This window comes from Lynx rufus, unplaced genomic scaffold (assembly GCF_022079265.1).
Source record: "Lynx rufus isolate CCGP_SWC_20201006 ecotype Redwood Valley unplaced genomic scaffold, mLynRuf1.p SCAF_6, whole genome shotgun sequence".
In the NCBI taxonomy this organism is placed as follows: domain Eukaryota; kingdom Metazoa; phylum Chordata; class Mammalia; order Carnivora; family Felidae; genus Lynx; species Lynx rufus.
In genome coordinates this window covers 26,906,311-26,924,086 of record NW_025814878.1, presented here as the reverse complement: position 1 = coordinate 26,924,086, position 17,776 = coordinate 26,906,311, and the positions used below count along the sequence as shown (strand labels likewise).

Below are 17,776 nucleotides of genomic sequence, written 5' to 3'. Positions count from 1 at the left end.
ACAGTATATTTTTAAACCAATATACCTTCCTACTATCTCATTATTTTTAGGTTGAACTATTTTTTGTTGTTGTTGTTGTTGTTGTTGTTGTTGTCTCCTTAGGTCTCTCTCTCTTTTTTTTTTTTTTTATATATGAAGTTTATTGACAAATTGGTTTCCATACAACACCCAGTGCTCATCCCAAAAGGTGCCCTCCTCAATACCCATCACCCACCCACCCCTCCCTCCCACCCCCCATCAACCCTCAGTTTGTTCTCAGTTTTTAACAGTCTCTTATGCTTTGGCTCTCTCCCACTCTAACGTCCTTTTTTTTTTTTTTTTTTCCCTTCCCCTCCCCCATGGGTTCCTGTTAAGTTTCTCAGGATCCACATAAGAGTGAAACCATATGGTATCTGTCTTTCTCTGTATGGCTTATTTCACTTAGCATCACACTCTCCAGTTCCATCCACGTTGCTACAAAAGGCCATATTTCATTTTTTCTCATTGCCACGTAGTATTCCATTGTGTATATAAACCACAATTTCTTTATCCATTCATCAGTTGATGGACATTTAGGCTCTTTCCATAATTTGGCTATTGTTGAGAGTGCTGCTATGAACATTGGGGTACAAGTGCCCCTATGCATCAGCACTCCTGTATCCCTTGGGTAAATTCCTAGCAGTGCTATTGCTGGGTCATAGGGTAGGTCTATTTTTAATTTTCTGAGGAACCTCCACACTGCTTTCCAGAGCGGCTGCACCAATTTGCATTCCCACCAACAGTGCAAGAGGGTTCCCGTTTCTCCACATCCTCTCCAGCATCTATAGTCTCCTGATTTGTTCATTTTGGCCACTCTGACTGGCGTGAGGTGATACCTGAGTGTGGTTTTGATTTGTATTTCCCTGATAAGGAGCGACGCTGAACATCTTTTCATGTGCCTGTTGGCCATCTGGATGTCTTCTTTAGAGAAGTGTCTATTCATGTTTTCTGCCCATTTCTTCACTGGGTTATTTGTTTTTCGGGTGTGGAGTTTGGTGAGCTCTTTATAGATTTTAGATACTAGCCCTTTGTCCGATATGTCATTTGCAAATATCTTTTCCCATTCCGTTGGTTGCCTTTTAGTTTTGTTGGTTGTTTCCTTTGCTGTGCAGAAGCTTTTTATCTTCATAAGGTCCCAGTAATTCACTTTTGCTTTTAATTCCCTTGCCTTTGGGGATGTGTCGAGTAAGAGATTGCTACGGCTGAAGTCAGAGAGGTCTTTTCCTGCTTTCTCCTCTAAGGTTTTGATGGTTTCCTGTCTCACATTTAGGTCCTTTATCCATTTTGAGTTTATTTTTGTAAATGGTGTGAGAAAGTGGTCTAGTTTCAACCTTCTGCATGTTGCTGTCCAGTTCTCCCAGCACCATTTGTTAAAGAGGCTGTCTTTTTTCCATTGGATGTTCTTTCCTGCTTTGTCAAAGATGAGTTGGCCATACGTTTGTGGGTCTAGTTCTGGGGTTTCTATTCTATTCCATTGGTCTGTGTGTCTGTTTTTGTGCCAATACCATGCTGTCTTGATGATGACAGCTTTGTAGTAGAGGCTAAAGTCTGGGATTGTGATGCCTCCTGCTTTGGTCTTCTTCTTCAAAATTCCTTTGGCTATTCGGGGCCTTTTGTGGTTCCATATGAATTTTAGGATTGCTTGTTCTAGTTTCGAGAAGAATGCTGGTGCAATTTTGATTGGGATTGCATTGAATGTGTAGATAGCTTTGGGTAGTATTGACATTTTGACAATATTTATTTTTCCAATCCATGAGCAGGGAATGTCTTTCCATTTCTTTAAATCTTCTTCAATTACCTTCATAAGCTTTCTATAGTTTTCAGCATACAGATCCTTTACATCTTTGGTTAGATTTATTCCTAGGTATTTTATGCTTCTTGGTGCAATTGTGAATGGGATCAGTTTCTTTATTTGTCTTTCTGTTGCTTCGTTGTTAGTGTATAAGAATGCAACTGATTTCTGTACATTGATTTTGTATCCTGCAACTTTGCTGAATTCATGTATCAGTTCTAGCAGACTTTTGGTGGAGTCTATCGGATTTTCCATGTATAATATCATGTCATCTGCAAAAAGCGAAAGCTTGACTTCATCTTTGCCAATTTTGATGCCTTTGATTTCCTTTTGTTGTCTGATTGCTGATGCTAGAACTTCCAGCACTATGTTAAACAACAATGGTGAGAGTGGCATTGAACTATTTTTTTTAATTTAAAAAGCCTAATTAAAATGTAATGCTTTTTAAAAAAAAAATTTTTTTTTAACGTTTATTTATTTTTGAGACAGAGAGAGACAGAGCATGAATGGGGGAGGGTCAGAGAGAGGGAGACACAGAATCTGAAACAGCCTCCAGGCTCTGAGCTGTCAGCACAGAGCCTGACGCAGGGCTCGAACTCACTGACCGTGAGATCATGACCTGAGCCGAAGTCGGCCGCTTAACCGACTGAGCCACCCAGGCGCCCCATAAAATATAATTCTTAATAAAGGCATAATGTTTATTCAAATTTAAGTTAATAAAGAACTGTCCATTTAAATACCCAACTTAAATAACACTCAAAAGTTTATTTTTGACACTCACAGAAGAAAATAAGTAATAATTGTTATCTTTAGGTTAGAAATGCAGGCTAATTCATTTTAAAATATTTTTTAAAAAACTTGGCAATGTTATTTGTTAACAAATACAGTGAAATCTACCATATCCTCATTTATTTGGTTGGGGGTTTTCAGTTCCCACCAGAACTTTTTGAGAATAAATAAAATTTATATATAAGGTTAATGTAATTGTTTACTTTATATCAAGACATATACCATTATATGGTTGGAACTACAGGCACCTCATATGTCTTGGATTGCGTGTTAGCAATTACATCACTCTGCCCTCAGAACCTATTTGGAAGAGAAGTGAAAACAAATGCAAAACCAGAGGAAGACTAATTACTTTTAGCATAAGCAGATTTTTGTTTCTCCAGATTTGACGAAGCGTACTATTTTCTCTAGAAACTCTTTAGGCCCAGCGTGTACCTGTCTTAAATATCTCTGTTATCTCTAGTAGAGTGCTTTGCATATTAGTAAGTATGAATTGACTTGAATTGAATTGAGCCTGATTGGATCGGGCTACTCTTGGGTCAGCTTGCAGCCTAAAGGCATGGAGATGGAGTATTCCTTCTTACTAACTAATGTGTGAAACTATTTCCTGCTCTATAAAACTCTTGGAAATTCGCTCAGATAATTGCCAAGAGTGGAAAATGACTGGGTATCAAAATAGGACGTTAAAGACTCTGTAAGTCAACCGTGTTAGATTTCTCTTCCCATCACCCCAGATTAGAGTATCAGGAGTTACGTATAAATATAAACTCTGAGCTACACTTCTTTAAAATTCTGCAGGGTCATTTAGGTAAATAGCTTGTGTACATGGGGTGTGTTTACATATGGACTAAGGTGGTAGACTCGCTCTCAGAGAATACCCTTGAGAGTATTACGAGGAGAATTCGATAACTGTCTAGATGTTATGAAGGTGGGCGATTGTTATCAGACAGTCAAGAGAACCAACAATGGGATTAGAAGGTGAATGGGTAAAACAATATAGAGTCAGTGTTTGGTGGATGTCTTAAAAAAAGAAAAAAAAAAGACCTAACACATTAAATCAAAAGTAAAACAAACTGAAAAACCACTAAAATTGGTGAAACTTATACTCATTTGGTTTGTGGACTAATTCATGATGCATACATTTAAACAAAAATTAAAAAAAAACAAAAACAAAACCAAAAAAACAAATGCAAAGTAAGGTCAAATGTCTGTCTCCCCTCCCCACCCCCAGAAGGAAGTTAGACTTCTTTAACGCACACATTTTATTGGGTTGATTATTAAAACTGAGTTGATCTAACCACTTATAAAAGTTCTACATACACAGAAGTTAGCAGATAGCGTTAGATGGGCAAATCCGGAAGAGAAGGGAAATGTAATTTCTGCTTTGAATATATAATCAGCAAATTCAAGAATAAGAGTTTTCATTTTAGCTTGTCTTAAAAACAACGGCATACTCTTTGGTGTCAGGTAGCAGGAGGAAGCGACTGACCGCCTACTTGCCGCTGTAAGGAAGGTAAGGTATTTGAGAAGGGAACCAGTGCCCATGGAAACTCAAACATATGATCACATCCTGACCGTCTCACCACTTAGCATTTCCATTTGTAAGATTTTTATTTGACATAAATGTAGCAAAAACATGTGCCTTCTTTTAATTTCAGTTTATTTTTTCTTAAAAACAAAAGGCAAGGCATCCATCCTGTAAGGTGAATAAACTTGAGGAAGTGTTTGCTAATTGCTGTCTTCTAAATGTGGCCTCTCTAGAGTTGATCTAATGCGGTTTGTCTTTAGAAAGTTGCAGGGTAATGAAGACGTGTCATGCAGGAAATACTGCCAATTTTACTCCTATTTATAGGAAAAGACCCATGAAACAAAGGAAACCATTTTTAAAACCATCTTAGGATAGTTTTTTGAAGCTCAGTTTGGTGATTAATAATACTATTGATGTAACTCCCTAAAGCCCTTGTGAATTTTCATGTAGGTAAAATTAAAGTCACCCCCCCACCCCCCCCCCCACTCCCAGCTTGGAATATATATTTAAAGACTTGTCCAAAGCCACATAGCCAGTGGCAAAACTGATGGTAAGTGCACATTTCCTGGCTTTAGCTGTTTGTCTGTTGCTTTTTTTTTTTTTCTCATTACCTCATCCTATCTAATTTATGATGGGGTAATATATTCTGAGGAAAATAAAAATAAATAGAAAAGAGTAGAATGAATTCTAGCTGACTGCTGTTGTTTTTAGCAATTTTCAACATCCTGGTTTATTTCATTCCCAGGGTATTAATGTCCTATAGTAGATGCTGGTGTGCAGCCGTGTGCCACAGTGTCTCCAGACGTGGGCTCCGGAGTCTGGTCACTGGGGCGAGGCTGTCATTAAATGTGAGAGCTTGTTTCTTACCTTTCTGTCTGGAAAATGGGGACTATAGTAAAATCTACTTTGTGCAGTTGTGAGAACTCAGCAGTTTATTTAAAGTGTTTAGTATTGTGTTGATGTATATATAACTACCCCCCCCAGCTGTTAGATATGATTATATTTACTTTAATAATTAATATTATTGAGAACAATGAAAGAGTTACTGTCCCAAATTAATTTTTTTAATGTTTATTTGTTTTTGAGAGAGAGAGACAGACAGACAGGCAGCTTGAGTAGGGGAGGGCCAGAGAGAGACAGAGACAGAATCCGAAGCAGGGTCCAGGCTCTGAGCTGTCAGCACAGCGCCCGACACGGGGCTCGAACATCTGAGCTGTGAGATCATGGCCTGAGCCGAAGTTGGACACTCAACCAACTGAGCCACCCAGGCATCACTATCCCATATTAAAATACTAAAAAAATTAGAGATCATGTGGAAATTTGCTTTCTGGAGAAGGGCTTCTCAGTGTTCCAGTGATTTCTTTTATAAGCATTGTTAGCTCATGGTAAAACCCAATAAGTGAGAAACAGGAAAATAATGTTTTCAATTATTTAAAACTACATAAAGCAAAGTAATTGGTAGCTGAGTTACTAAATTAAATTATTTTGCTTTGAAACTCCAGCTTTATGCTAAAAGAGAATAGACTGAGAAGTCCTTTTAAAAATTTTTTTTTTTTTCAACGTTTATTTATTTTTGGGACAGAGAGAGACAGAGCATGAACGGGGGAGGGGCAGAGAGAGAGGGAGACACAGAATCGGAAACAGGCTCCAGGCTCCGAGCCATCAGCCCAGAGCCCGACGCGGGGCTCGAACTCACGGACCGCGAGATCGTGACCTGGCTGAAGTCGGACGCTTAACCGACTGCGCCACCCAGGCGCCCCGAGAAGTCCTTTTAGAAGTGGCATTAGTTCTCAGAAAATAAGTTTTGTGATGAATTCTGAGTAAATGAGTTTAAGGCATGGATGAAATATTTATTAAGTATGTAAGTTGAAAAATTATGAACGTCTTGGGGATTTTTCTCAGAAATTCTTAGTTTGGGCACCTTGGTTCTGATTACAAAAGTTGACAGCTTGTTTTTTAGTCTCATCCAGTTAAACATGAATTAAAAACTTGCAGAGTTGGAAAAATTTCTGGGATCATGTAGTCTTCTGCTTTTCATGGCACCGGTGGCACAGAGACAATCTATAGAAACTAAGAGGAACTACTTGGTTTCTTGCAGGGGAGGGGACTGGTGTTTAGCTCACCACCCAGTGCAGGGTGTGGGCTCTGTGGAGGGACACTTACCTCTCCTTTGACAGGTGAGGAAACTGAATCCCTAGGCATTGTGTGCCCTGCTCAAAGACACATTCTCAGATAGTGGCAGAACCAGTTCTTGAACAAACCCTCTCTTCTTCTGCTCTTTTGATTATACCCTACGTCCTTCCTAATAAAGAATCTGTAACTTAGAATCTTAACAATCCCAGATTCTTTTCTCTTCTCCACGTTTATTATAGAGTTGTACCTGATAAGAAAGTCCATTTAACTTGATATCAGCAGGATGGGCATTTCCTTGGATTAGTACAAACCCATCTCAATGTTTAATTGGTTAACTCATTTTTCACCTATTGAATAATGTGTGTGTTAGTGCTAGGCTCTGGGAATATCCAGATGATGAGTACTTCATCTTTTCCCTAATAAGTAGGAGAGGAATATAGTGATAAACACGTAAAAAATGCTTGCATTTTATTTAAATTAAATTAAATTTATTTTAATAAATGTTTTATTTAATAATAAAATTTAATTATAAAATAAATAAATAATAAAATAATTTAATAATATAAATAAATTTAAATTAAATGAAATTAAATTAAAAATAAGCAGCTTGCAGCTGCTTAGCTAGAAAATAAAAATTGTGTTCTTTAAAACTTAAATATCAGTCATTAAATAATACATCGCTCATGGTAAATATAGTATGTGTGAGAGAAAGCCTGGATAGTTGATTAAATTTACATTTTTATTAAAAAAATATTTTCTTATAAATGATTTTTTTATTAAGTAGGTTATTTAGTTTGCTGTGAGTTACAACTCCCACAGGCTGGAAGACCCCTCATCTCTGTTGGATGGCTGGCTGACTGATGAGTTTGAATATGCTGAGGATATAGGAGGCTCTCTTGCAGTCTGAAACAGAATCCAAGGGGATGATGGTAGATTATAGATCTCCTGACAGAAATATATATATCCTTATACAATTCTGAGGGCCAAGGTCACTGTTTAAGTAGTCGAAGTTGCTTTAAGCCTCTCAATGATTGAGTCTGATTGATTAGCCATGACCTAGACAAAATAAAAGACTTCCTCTGGCAGGGAAAATTAATTGGAACACCAGAGGCCCATGGAGCTAACCCAGAATTCACTTCAGAATTCTTTGCCTTCTAGATGCCTTGCTCATATTGGAGTTCAAGATTTTGAGGATCGCCTAGTCTGCCTGATGTAAGTGCTCACCTGATTTTCTGCCACTTTGACATTGAATTGTGCCTATTCTTGTTTGCTATAGTAAATCAGGCTGTTTCTACCGCCTGCTATTTTAGTAGGCTACCCCCTATACCGTTAACTCTGCCTAGCCTCATTCTACTATGTCAAGCTGTCTTTGCTGCTCTACTGACCTTAAGGAGGGAGTTTGATTCTCTTTTGATGCCCATATCATAAATGAAGTATAAGAAGGAGGTGGCTTTGTTACTGGACCAGGGAAAAATAAGTCAGAATTTGGGGCAACCAAAGTGGCTAGGAATAGAGGCGTGCATTTCTAGAGAGGAGGAAACCACAGAAAAGTAGCCCAAATATCTACATATAATTCTGCTCATTTGCTAACTACTCACCTGTGCATAAGCGGGCAGAGACCTTAAGAAACCTAGTACAAAAGTCTATCTGATGCCCAAATATCTGATCTGGGTTATTCACAGCCATATGGTGCTAGGGGAGAGACAGGAGTTAAGTGTTGCCAAGGTAGAGGGGTATTGGTAAATAACCTCGGGCTTTCGGTGGAGACCCTGCTGTCAAACCCCAGGAGCAGGGATCTTACTCTAGGAAAACTGAAATAGGTACTAACAGAGCTTCGTGTAAAACCTAGAGAGGATCAGGAGATCTACCAGATTTATTTTTTCTGAATGCCAGGAAAATATTTAACCCTCTTTGAAGAAAGATATCATTCAGAGTCTCTGTAATATTCAATAAAAGACAAGGCATGCCATAAAACAGGAAGAAATGACTGAAACCCAAGAGAAAAAAAAACACAATAAACCCAGAAATGATTGGGATACTGCACTTACCACATAAGGGACTTTAAAAGAGCTATGTTTTTAATATGATCAAGAAAAAGGAGAAAATGGTGAAGCAAAATAGTTGAAGAGATGGTAACTTCAACAGAGGATTGGAATCTATAGAGATTCAGCAAATGGACATTCTCCCACTGAAAAATATAATACTAAGAACTTTAGATGTTTTGAATAGATGGGTGAACACATTAGAACACAGGGTGAAGAAACTGGAAGACCAGGGGCACCTTGTGGCTCAGTCCTTTAAGCGTCTGACTTCAGCTCAGGTCATGATCTCACAGTTCATTGAGTTCAAGCCCCGCATCAGGCTCTGTGCTGATGGCCTGAACCCTGCTTCAGATTCTGTGTCTCCCTCTCTCTCTACCCCAGCCCCACTCGTGCTCTGTCTCTTTCTCTCTCAAAAAATAAGTGTTAAAAAAAATTAAAAAAAAAATAACTGGAAGACCAGACCAAATAAGCTAAGAGAAAAAAAAGAATGGAAAACAGAGTAGTGCATAGAAAACACATGCAAAAAGCAGACTTCTGAAGTCACTATTCTCCAGAAACAGAGTTCATAATGAGGAGCTCTACAAATCACTTCCTTCTAGACTATTGGATGCTATTGGAAACATGCTTAGATACATCTAATTTCATTACTGACTCAAAGCATTTGAAGCTCAAAGGTACTTCAGGGAAGAGATAATTTTGTTGGGTTTAATTTTAATGGAAACTTGTTTCCTTTAAGTGGTTATCTTTGCCAAAATTTGGCAACTTCTGAAAAGAGACTAGAGCACAAGGTCCTGGGGAGTAGGAATGATCCAGGTCAAGCTTTCTTCCTAAAGGAAATAATATAATGACATATGATTTCCATGTTTTAGTTCTTTTTTATTCTTATTCTGGTTTTCATTTCAAAGCTATGCATCAGTAGCAGATTCCTGCCGTCTTCGCTTTCTCCTGGTCTCTTTGCTTCTCGGTTTTGATCTGATAGTGCTTGTGTTCCTGGCCTTTTTACTGTATTAAAAGTCTATATGTTTTTCTATTTCTGGAAAATTAGGCAGAGAGCAGAATTTTGGATCCAAGCCTTTGTAATTTGCACCATGAAAACTGCCTCACCAGCTGCAATGCATCCTTTAGGATTTTTAAAAATTTTTTTTTTTCAACGTTTATTTATTTTGGGGACAGAGAGAGACAGAGCATGAACGGGGGAGGGGCAGAGAGAGAGGGAGACACAGAATCGGAAACAGGCTCCAGGCTCTGAGCCGTCAGCACAGAGCCCGACGCGGGGCTCGAACCCACGGACCGCGAGATCGTGACCTGGCTGAAGTCGGACGCTTAACCGACTGCGCCACCCAGGCGCCCCAGGATTTTTAAACTATTTTTCTTGAGACCTTTGTGCATTGCCTGTAGACCCACCCTAACACTGTTGGGAAAAAATAATATACTCTTACAATAGTCTTATTGGTATCTTAGGAAAAGATAAAAACATGAAGACACATTTATGAAGATTTTAAGGAAAAGTGATAATATATTTTATCTCTTTCCTATTTTCTGATTTTCAACCAAAAATTGACCCAAACCATTGTTTGGTATCACAGTTTTGGCTATTTTATATATTTGGAAATGGCTGCTGGCCTAGAAATAACACTGTGCTCCCTCCCTCTTCTTCCCTCTTTTACCCCACAGCCTCCCCCCAAATCCTTGATGGTAAAGCGGTATCTCCTAGACATTTCATAACACATGAATCTAATTTCAAATAACTGATTACCCAACAACTCTGCATGATGCACTATGATGACCCAATTTCTGAGGGTAAGACAAGACCGGACTTGGTGTATATGTGCCTACACTGAAGGTGTCTCTGAAGGCACAGCGAGCTGTGTCTTTAAATCACTTTAAAGACATTTTCTTGGTTATGAAATGCGCCCACAGATGTTATGACGTTTGACTTTCTCAAGTTGTGTGTGGTAGGAAGAGTGAGTGTTATTAGCTGCATTTGACAATGAGGAGATTAAGGTAGAGGAAGAAGTGACTCATCCAAAGCAACAGCTAGTAAGTATTAACGTCAGGCCTTTCATCTATTCCCTGTTACAGCCTTACTTAGGAAGCTTGGGTGGACTGGTAGGTAGATGCAGGGGACATTATTAAAATGCTTTCATAGTATACAGGAGGACTATGCCTAACTTAAACCCATAATAGGTATAGACTATACTTTTGAATACTGTTCTGGCACTGGTAGAAAAGAGATATTCTATGTTGCAAAGGCCTCTTAAAATATGAATCCCCAAATCCTTTTAGGAAATGGTAAAAGACAAGTTTTAGAAATCTGTGCTGACCTTACAGAAGAGGAAATAGAAGAGAAAATCATGAGTGCACTTAGTGTCAAGGTCATGTTGGGAGACAATTCTCAGATTGGGTGTCTCGTTTTGACATGTTTTGTGAGAAGAACTAACTGACTTTATTCTGCTCTATCATTTCAAGAATGTTTATATAGTGAACACCTTGGAAAATGGAGACAATGTCTCTGTCCAAAGGCTAGGCATGCTTACTGAGAAGTATAAAAGGTTCAGGTTCCCTAAGCTCAGGGTTCCCCTCCTGAAATGCTCACTCTATGTCCAGGCGCCACCTGACCCTTCTGGTGTTGCCCTGTGTCAGTTGGTGTTCTGAGGACCAGTGCAAGAAAATGCTAATACTCTGGTACCACTACAGCTGAGAGTAATAAAGTCAGTTTTCTCTGACCCAGGTATGTCTTGTCTTCTTCCAGCACCTGTACAAGTACGACTGGTTAAGTGTTAGCTTGAAAATAGCCTTCACAGTTCTAACAGGTCACAAGGCGTCTTCCTGTCCCTCCATCTCATCTCTGGCCTGTTTAAAAAATAAACAAAAAAACCCACAAGACGTTTAGAGTCTACGCATACACGGTTTCCTGAGTCTAGCGTATTTCTAGCAGGATATTCTGGCATGGTTGGTGGAAACCAGATATGTAGTTGGTGGAAAGCAGTCAGCAAATAATGACCCTGCAGAGAATCTGGTGACTTTCAGATAAGTCACTGCTGCTCCTCCACTGCTAACTTTTCTCTTTAAGACCAGCCGTGAGCAACCTGGGATAAGTCTTTGGTCTGATGAGTTGCTTTTACTTTCCCATTTTATTACTCAACATATTAGGAAATTATTCTCACTGTTCCTCACTAGGCTGGATTTTCATCCTCAGCTCAGTGTAGACTTCCTTTTATGAATAGGTTTGCAGTTCATTTTTGAATGGTAATTCTTTCCAAGGTAACCATGTTCTACCTCTTGGTTTTTATTATGATGACCAATAACCCAACAAACCATCTCTGATGAGATTTATGCTATTTAAGATGGGGAGTTTTTTTAGCATTTTAGGTTAAGTAGGGTCCAGGCATGGGTAAGAAAGTTCTCCAAACTTACACTCTCCTCTTGTTAAAGGTTAATACAGTTTTTTAAGACTTAGCACTACCCAGTGACTCTACATTCACTTCTGTACCTGATCCCTTTTATTTATAATAACTACCCCAACAGTTGGACCTTAGTTTGGTTCCATTAACTTGTGCTTCACTTACTCTTTCTCAGTTCTACCTTCTCCCTTCCACGTCCTCAGTAAGTTGCCCATTTGACTCTGGGAGCTGGTCAACCCAGATACTTGCAGAAACTCACTAAGTATTGGTAGAGTGAGTGAATGAAATTACCAGGTCTTTTTTTTTTTTTTTTTTGAGCTTTTTACCAGAGCTCTTCAATCTAACCAGGACTTTGATTTCCCCAACAAAATATAGATAGGAAGAGGAATAATGCCACAGTTAACATGATAGTATTAATCATCATACCAACACAGGCTGAGTGCTTACTATAAGCCAGATGCTTTGCCAAATGCGTTCCATGTGCTGTCTCATTTAAGTCTCACAAAATTTCTTTCTGATTGTCAACATTTTACAGATGACAAAAATGGGTACAAAGAGGTTTTATGATTTTCCCCAGGTCATACAGTGACAGAACTGTGGTTCTTCTACCTTCTAAGATTCAGGGGTATCTGCTACCCATATTACATGGTTAAAGAAGAAAACCAAACTTTCACTTTTGGGCAAGGCTGACTTTCAGTCAGCCATAAAAATGTCTTCTTTATCTCGGATGACAGATGAGTCATCAAGAAATACACTCAAAAGCTTAGTAGATCAGAGCCAAGCCAGAGAAACCTGACCTTTGTTGAGAGCAAGCTGTAGGTGCCCTCACCCAGCTTCTACTGTACAGATCTCCTTCTCATATCAATTAGGTGATTAATTAATCTGTTCTTTACTTTAGCCTAAAAATATCTATTGAAACCTGACTGGGTGCAATCACTGTGCCTAAAAATTCTGGCTACTTGAAGAGAAGTGATTCCCTAGAGGGGAAGGAGAGCATCCATGTGGCCCTGCCTGAGATCAGGAGTGTAGCCCAGGGAGCAGGAGGAAGCTTGGGATGCTCCGAAGAGTCCGGGACGCACACTGAGGGCCTCTTTCATTGCTTTTTAAGTGATTTGTTAAATGTGAGAATGGTTGACGCACTATGTTACATAAGCTTCATGTGCACAACACAGATTCGGTAAGTCTGTACATCACGCTGTGCTCACTACAAGTGCACCTGCATCTGGCGCCACACAATGCTGTCACAGTACCCGTGACCGTATTCCTGATGCTGTGCCTTTTATTCTTGTGTCTCATTCGTTCCACGATTGGAAGTCTGGATCTCCCACTGGCCTTCACCCGTTTTGCCCAACCCTTCACTACCCTCCCCTCTGGCAACTCATCAGTCTGTTCTCCAAAAAGGCCTGATTCCACTTTTTGTTTGTTTATTCATTTGCCTCTTTGAGATGCCATATATGAGTGAAATCATATGGTATTTGTCTTTCTTTGACTTGTTTCATTTAGCATAATACCCTCTAGTCCATCCATGTTGTCACAAATGGCCTGATCTTATCCGTTTTACGGCTGAGTACTATTCCACCGTATATATCTACCACATCTTCCTTATCCATTCATCTGTGGACACCTTAATTTGGCTTTTGTATTTGGCTTGCTTCCCTAATTTGGCTATTGTAAATAATGCTTCGGTAACCGTAGGGGTGCATGTATCTTTTTGAATTAGCGTTTTTGTTTTCTTTGGGTAAATAGCTAGTAGTGGAATTATTAGATCATATGGTATTTCTAGCTTATTTTTCTTTTTCAGGGACTTCCCTACTGTTTACACAGTGGCTGCACCAGTTTACATTCCCACCACCAATGTACAAGGGTTCTATTTTCTCCACATCCTCATAAATTCTGGTTATTCCTTATCTGTTTTATTTTAGCCATTCTGACAGGAGTGAGGTGATATCTCCTTCTAGTTTTGATTTCCGTTTTCCCGTTGATGAGTGATGCTGAGCATCTTTTCACATGGCGTTGAGGCCTCTTTCATTGATGGTAAGTTCTTCAGGACAGGGACTCTATCTGTGTCTCTCCCTGCTGAATCTTTTGTGCTGAGTATGCTGACACACAGGGGTTCCTTCATAAATATGGTCCCATCGAAGCGATAGCCTTCTTTGGTTTTTGTTATTTTTGTGCCTCTTAATTATTCTCCTGGGATTTTACTTATTAAGTTGCTGCCTAGAATAATTGGATTTATTGGTTTATTGTAAATGTTCAGATATCAGATTAAATATGACCATGCTTCTGTTTCTTCTCCTTCTTTGTCTTAAACTAGAAAATAACCTTAATATTTACCATATTTCATATTTTTCAGTATTATATTTTTGATCAGCAGAGTATTTCTGTTTTGTTTTTGTTTTTTGTTTGTTTTTACTCCCAAGGTACAGAGAACAATTTCACAGAAAAACTGCTTACATATGGCTTACCTAACCATGTAAGCAAATATACATAGGCTGCTAGATTAGGCCATTTGAAATTGAAAATATTTGAGATTTTTGACCTTTAGTGGTCAGTTTAATGGATTATGCTTTAAAAAAAAATGAGACAACTGAGATGCCTATAAAAGAGTAAACATTTTTCCACAAACATTTTAATGGTATGTTCCAGAATGGAGACTTAACTTCTAGCCATAATGAAAGATATTTGCATTTTTCCTTTGCCTTGTCAAAATTCTTCCTCAGTGGATGGCCTGCATTGCACACTTGCTTTCCCAGCTCTGACTATTATGTGAGTGTGTGTTGAATAATTTATTGCATGTTATTTGAGGTCTTGTGAGTATTATTAGAATGAGAGGGAACCATGAAAATGATAGGTTCTTGGTCCACCACTTTCACAAATATTTACTGAGTGCCAACAAAAATAATATTTACCGCATGAGCGAAAAACAAAAAGACACAGTCCTTGCCCCTTTGGAATTTTGTGTTTATGGTTTGTATTGTTTATATCAAAGAGCCTTGCAAGTAAATGTACAATTACAGCTAATAGGTGCTTTGAAGGAGAGTGCATAATGGTAGAAATATAACTATTAGGGGGAATTGATCAAGTTGGGGAGGTTGGAGAGGGTCTTTGTGAGGAAGTGATGGCTGAGTGGAGGTCAAGTACAGCTTGTTCCCTGGAGGGATGAAAGGAGACCAGTGATGGGGTTATGAGCAGTGCAGTGCAGTTCAGTTCACTGAAGGTTTCCAGAATGTCTGCCATATGGCAGACACAATACTTAAATGCTGGGGAATAAACAATGAATGGGGCATGGTCATTGCCCCAGTGCATAACTCACTAAAGGGTTTCATTGTCATGTAATTCATAAATGAGGGGAGTCACTCTATATGTATTTGTTTGGCTTCTATGTAGTTTGAGTTTCCTTTGTGTCAGGATTACTTCTGCCAGGCAAGTCCTTCTAAAGAAATTAAACACAGCCTTTTTTTGTCATGAGATCAAAGTTGAACAAAGAAATATACATAGTCTGCTAGATTAAAGTCCAGTAACACTATTCTAGGCCTTACCATCAACTGAATGTGGTCTCACAGTGGAGCTCATGCCTGATTCAGAGCCCGCCAACAGCACGGCTCCAGGAAGGAAGCCTGACTGCCACCGAACAAGAGACCCATTATTACTTTATCTCTCTTGTTTTTTAATCATCGACTGAAATTACTAAATTATTAACCCAGTCATAAAAATGAATAACAAACATACTGTATGTGCATTTGATTAATCTGCTTTCACGTTAAGTATTACTTAGACCTGGAGTATAAACTCTTGGGGACACTCAATACACATATGAAATATCAAGGGTATAAACAAAGGGGAGAGACAGGAACTGTGGTAAAATGGAGATTGTCAAACCCACAGAAATAGAACAGACCAAAGCAGCACACGCCAGTGCAGGATTCCTGCCCCAGACCTTAGGGCAGGTCCTCATTCACTGCACCCACCAAAAGTACGTTCTAGACCTGTCATCCTTACTCCCTACAAAGGTCTAGACCCTCTTATCATCTTTCTGCCTGTGATTCTGGCATAGCTCCCTATTCTAGAATTTACTGACTCTTGCTCTGCTTTGCTTCATACTCTGACCTTGGTGGAGAACTTGCCCCAGGGCTAGTTTTGAACCTTGCGTTCTCTGCTCTTCTGTTTGACCTTGGTGAGTCACTGCACCAGGAAGCTCTAACCCCCCGCCCTGGCCCGAGGCCACTGCCCTGACCACCAGGCTGCCAGTCCTGCTCCTTGTTCTAGGAATGACAGCTCTCCACAAAAGGATGGGTGAGGAAGCCAGTGACACCTACACCCATGTCTCAATTCTGCTGTCTCATTTTGTTGTTTTCTGGCTTTTACTCTGCAAGAACTCACAAACTTCCTGTTTAGGTTAGTGTCAATATATTTCTACTATTAAGGCTCTCTGGTCTTGGCCAAACATTTGTTTTGTTTTCTCCTGTGTTTTATTATTAGAAACTTTTGTACTTCATCTTTGGGGATTGATTGATTAGGGTAAGTCATATGTCCAGGTTGAAGAAGAGGATACTTAAATATTGTATCACTAAGTGACTTGTCCAACTTCATACCCTGTTGTTTATCACAGAGCAATTAAGTAGAAAAGCGTGATAGCTCCCAAATTTGCTTTCTTAATGGAGTATGCACAATCGCTACTGTGTAGATCCTACAATTATATTAACTAAATGGTTGAATATTAGTGGTTTGAGCTTATCAGTTAGGAAGTTTTAGTTTAAAGTATCTAGGAAAGTAAGTTTCATATAACAGCAGTAAGTGGCCTTCTGGAAGATGCAACATATAGTTCTGTCTTCACAATCCATAAGACTTTGGAGACTTTGCTTTTGAAAATTCAGCGTGTGTTCTGTCTTTAACAATTCCACACTTTTCCTGTGAAGAGTTATTATCAACCTGTGGATGGGAGCTGTGATTTTTGCCCAAAATTTCTAAATGCATGTGGTGAATAACATTATCAGACTATCTGTCTAGCAAGTGGCTCACGCTGTCTCCTTTCCAGATTTATTCTGTAAAAAGGAGTTTATATGAGTGCCATTTTACCCATTGGATAACTGTTTCTAGTTGATTTTTTTTTTTTTTTGGAAATATTATTAACAATATGCTCCAGTAATGATTTAGCCCAAGATGTTCTTGTGTTATTTTGGAGCAAGTTGCTAGTGACTCATAGCACACTGGGCGTCCAAGCTATGGTTAACTGGTGGTCAAGTTAGGAAATTCTGTTCCCATTAACTCTCCTTTTCATAGCCCAGAACACCTCTCCACTCAACTTTTTTTTTCTTTTGATTCGTCACACTCATAGCGTCTGCTTGGTGTTTTCAGACCAAAAGTAGAAGCAATGACATGCCATAATAAGTATTGTTCCTATTGCACTTCCAGCTTAGCTAAAAACAGGAAATACAGGCCATTTCGTGGAAAAGCCCGCTTTTGTGATGTTTCCAACCTAAGAGGTTTGGATCAACTTTGGTTGAATGTCTGAACTTTTGGCTTCTTACTTACAGTAAACCTTCTAACTTCAGAATTTTAGCACCATTTCTACTTATAAGATGATGCCTTCCAAATTTAGATTATGCTGACACAGGAATCAGTTTACTTTTCAATCATTTTTATTTGATATTAGGATGTACTTGTAGTCAAAAAACGGTACATAGGAAAATTATGTTGCTCGTAAGATTTAGAGCTTCTAAATGGGGAAAGAGCCATAATTATCAAAGTTTCAAGACATTTTGGACAGTTCATTTAAAATGGGTCTATTGGGGCGCCTGGGTGGCGCAGTCGGTTAAGCGTCCGACTTCAGCCAGGTCACGATCTCGCGGTCCGTGAGTTCGAGCCCCGCGTCGGGCTCTGGGCTGATGGCTCAGAGCCTGGAGCCTGTTTCCGATTCTGTGTCTCCCTCTCTCTCTGCCCCTCCGCTGTTCATGCTCTGTCTCTCTCTGTCCCAAAAATAAACATTGAAAAAAAATAAATAAATAAAAAATAAATAAAAAAAAAATAAAATGGGTCTATTAATATAAGGCTTCACCCATTGAGTGAATAT

The 17,776-nt window shown here is 39.1% G+C and overlaps 1 long non-coding RNA gene across 1 annotated transcript in view; it reads left to right on the top strand.

Moving 5' to 3' along the window:
• Positions 1-7,405: 7,405 nt before the first annotated feature.
• LOC124529262 (uncharacterized) overlaps positions 7,406-17,776 on the top strand; it is a 297,645-nt gene continuing 287,274 nt past the window's right edge. Inside the window, exon 1 of the long non-coding RNA XR_006966295.1 lies at positions 7,406-7,472. This is a non-coding gene — a long non-coding RNA (uncharacterized LOC124529262). The remainder of the gene's footprint in view (positions 7,473-17,776) is intronic.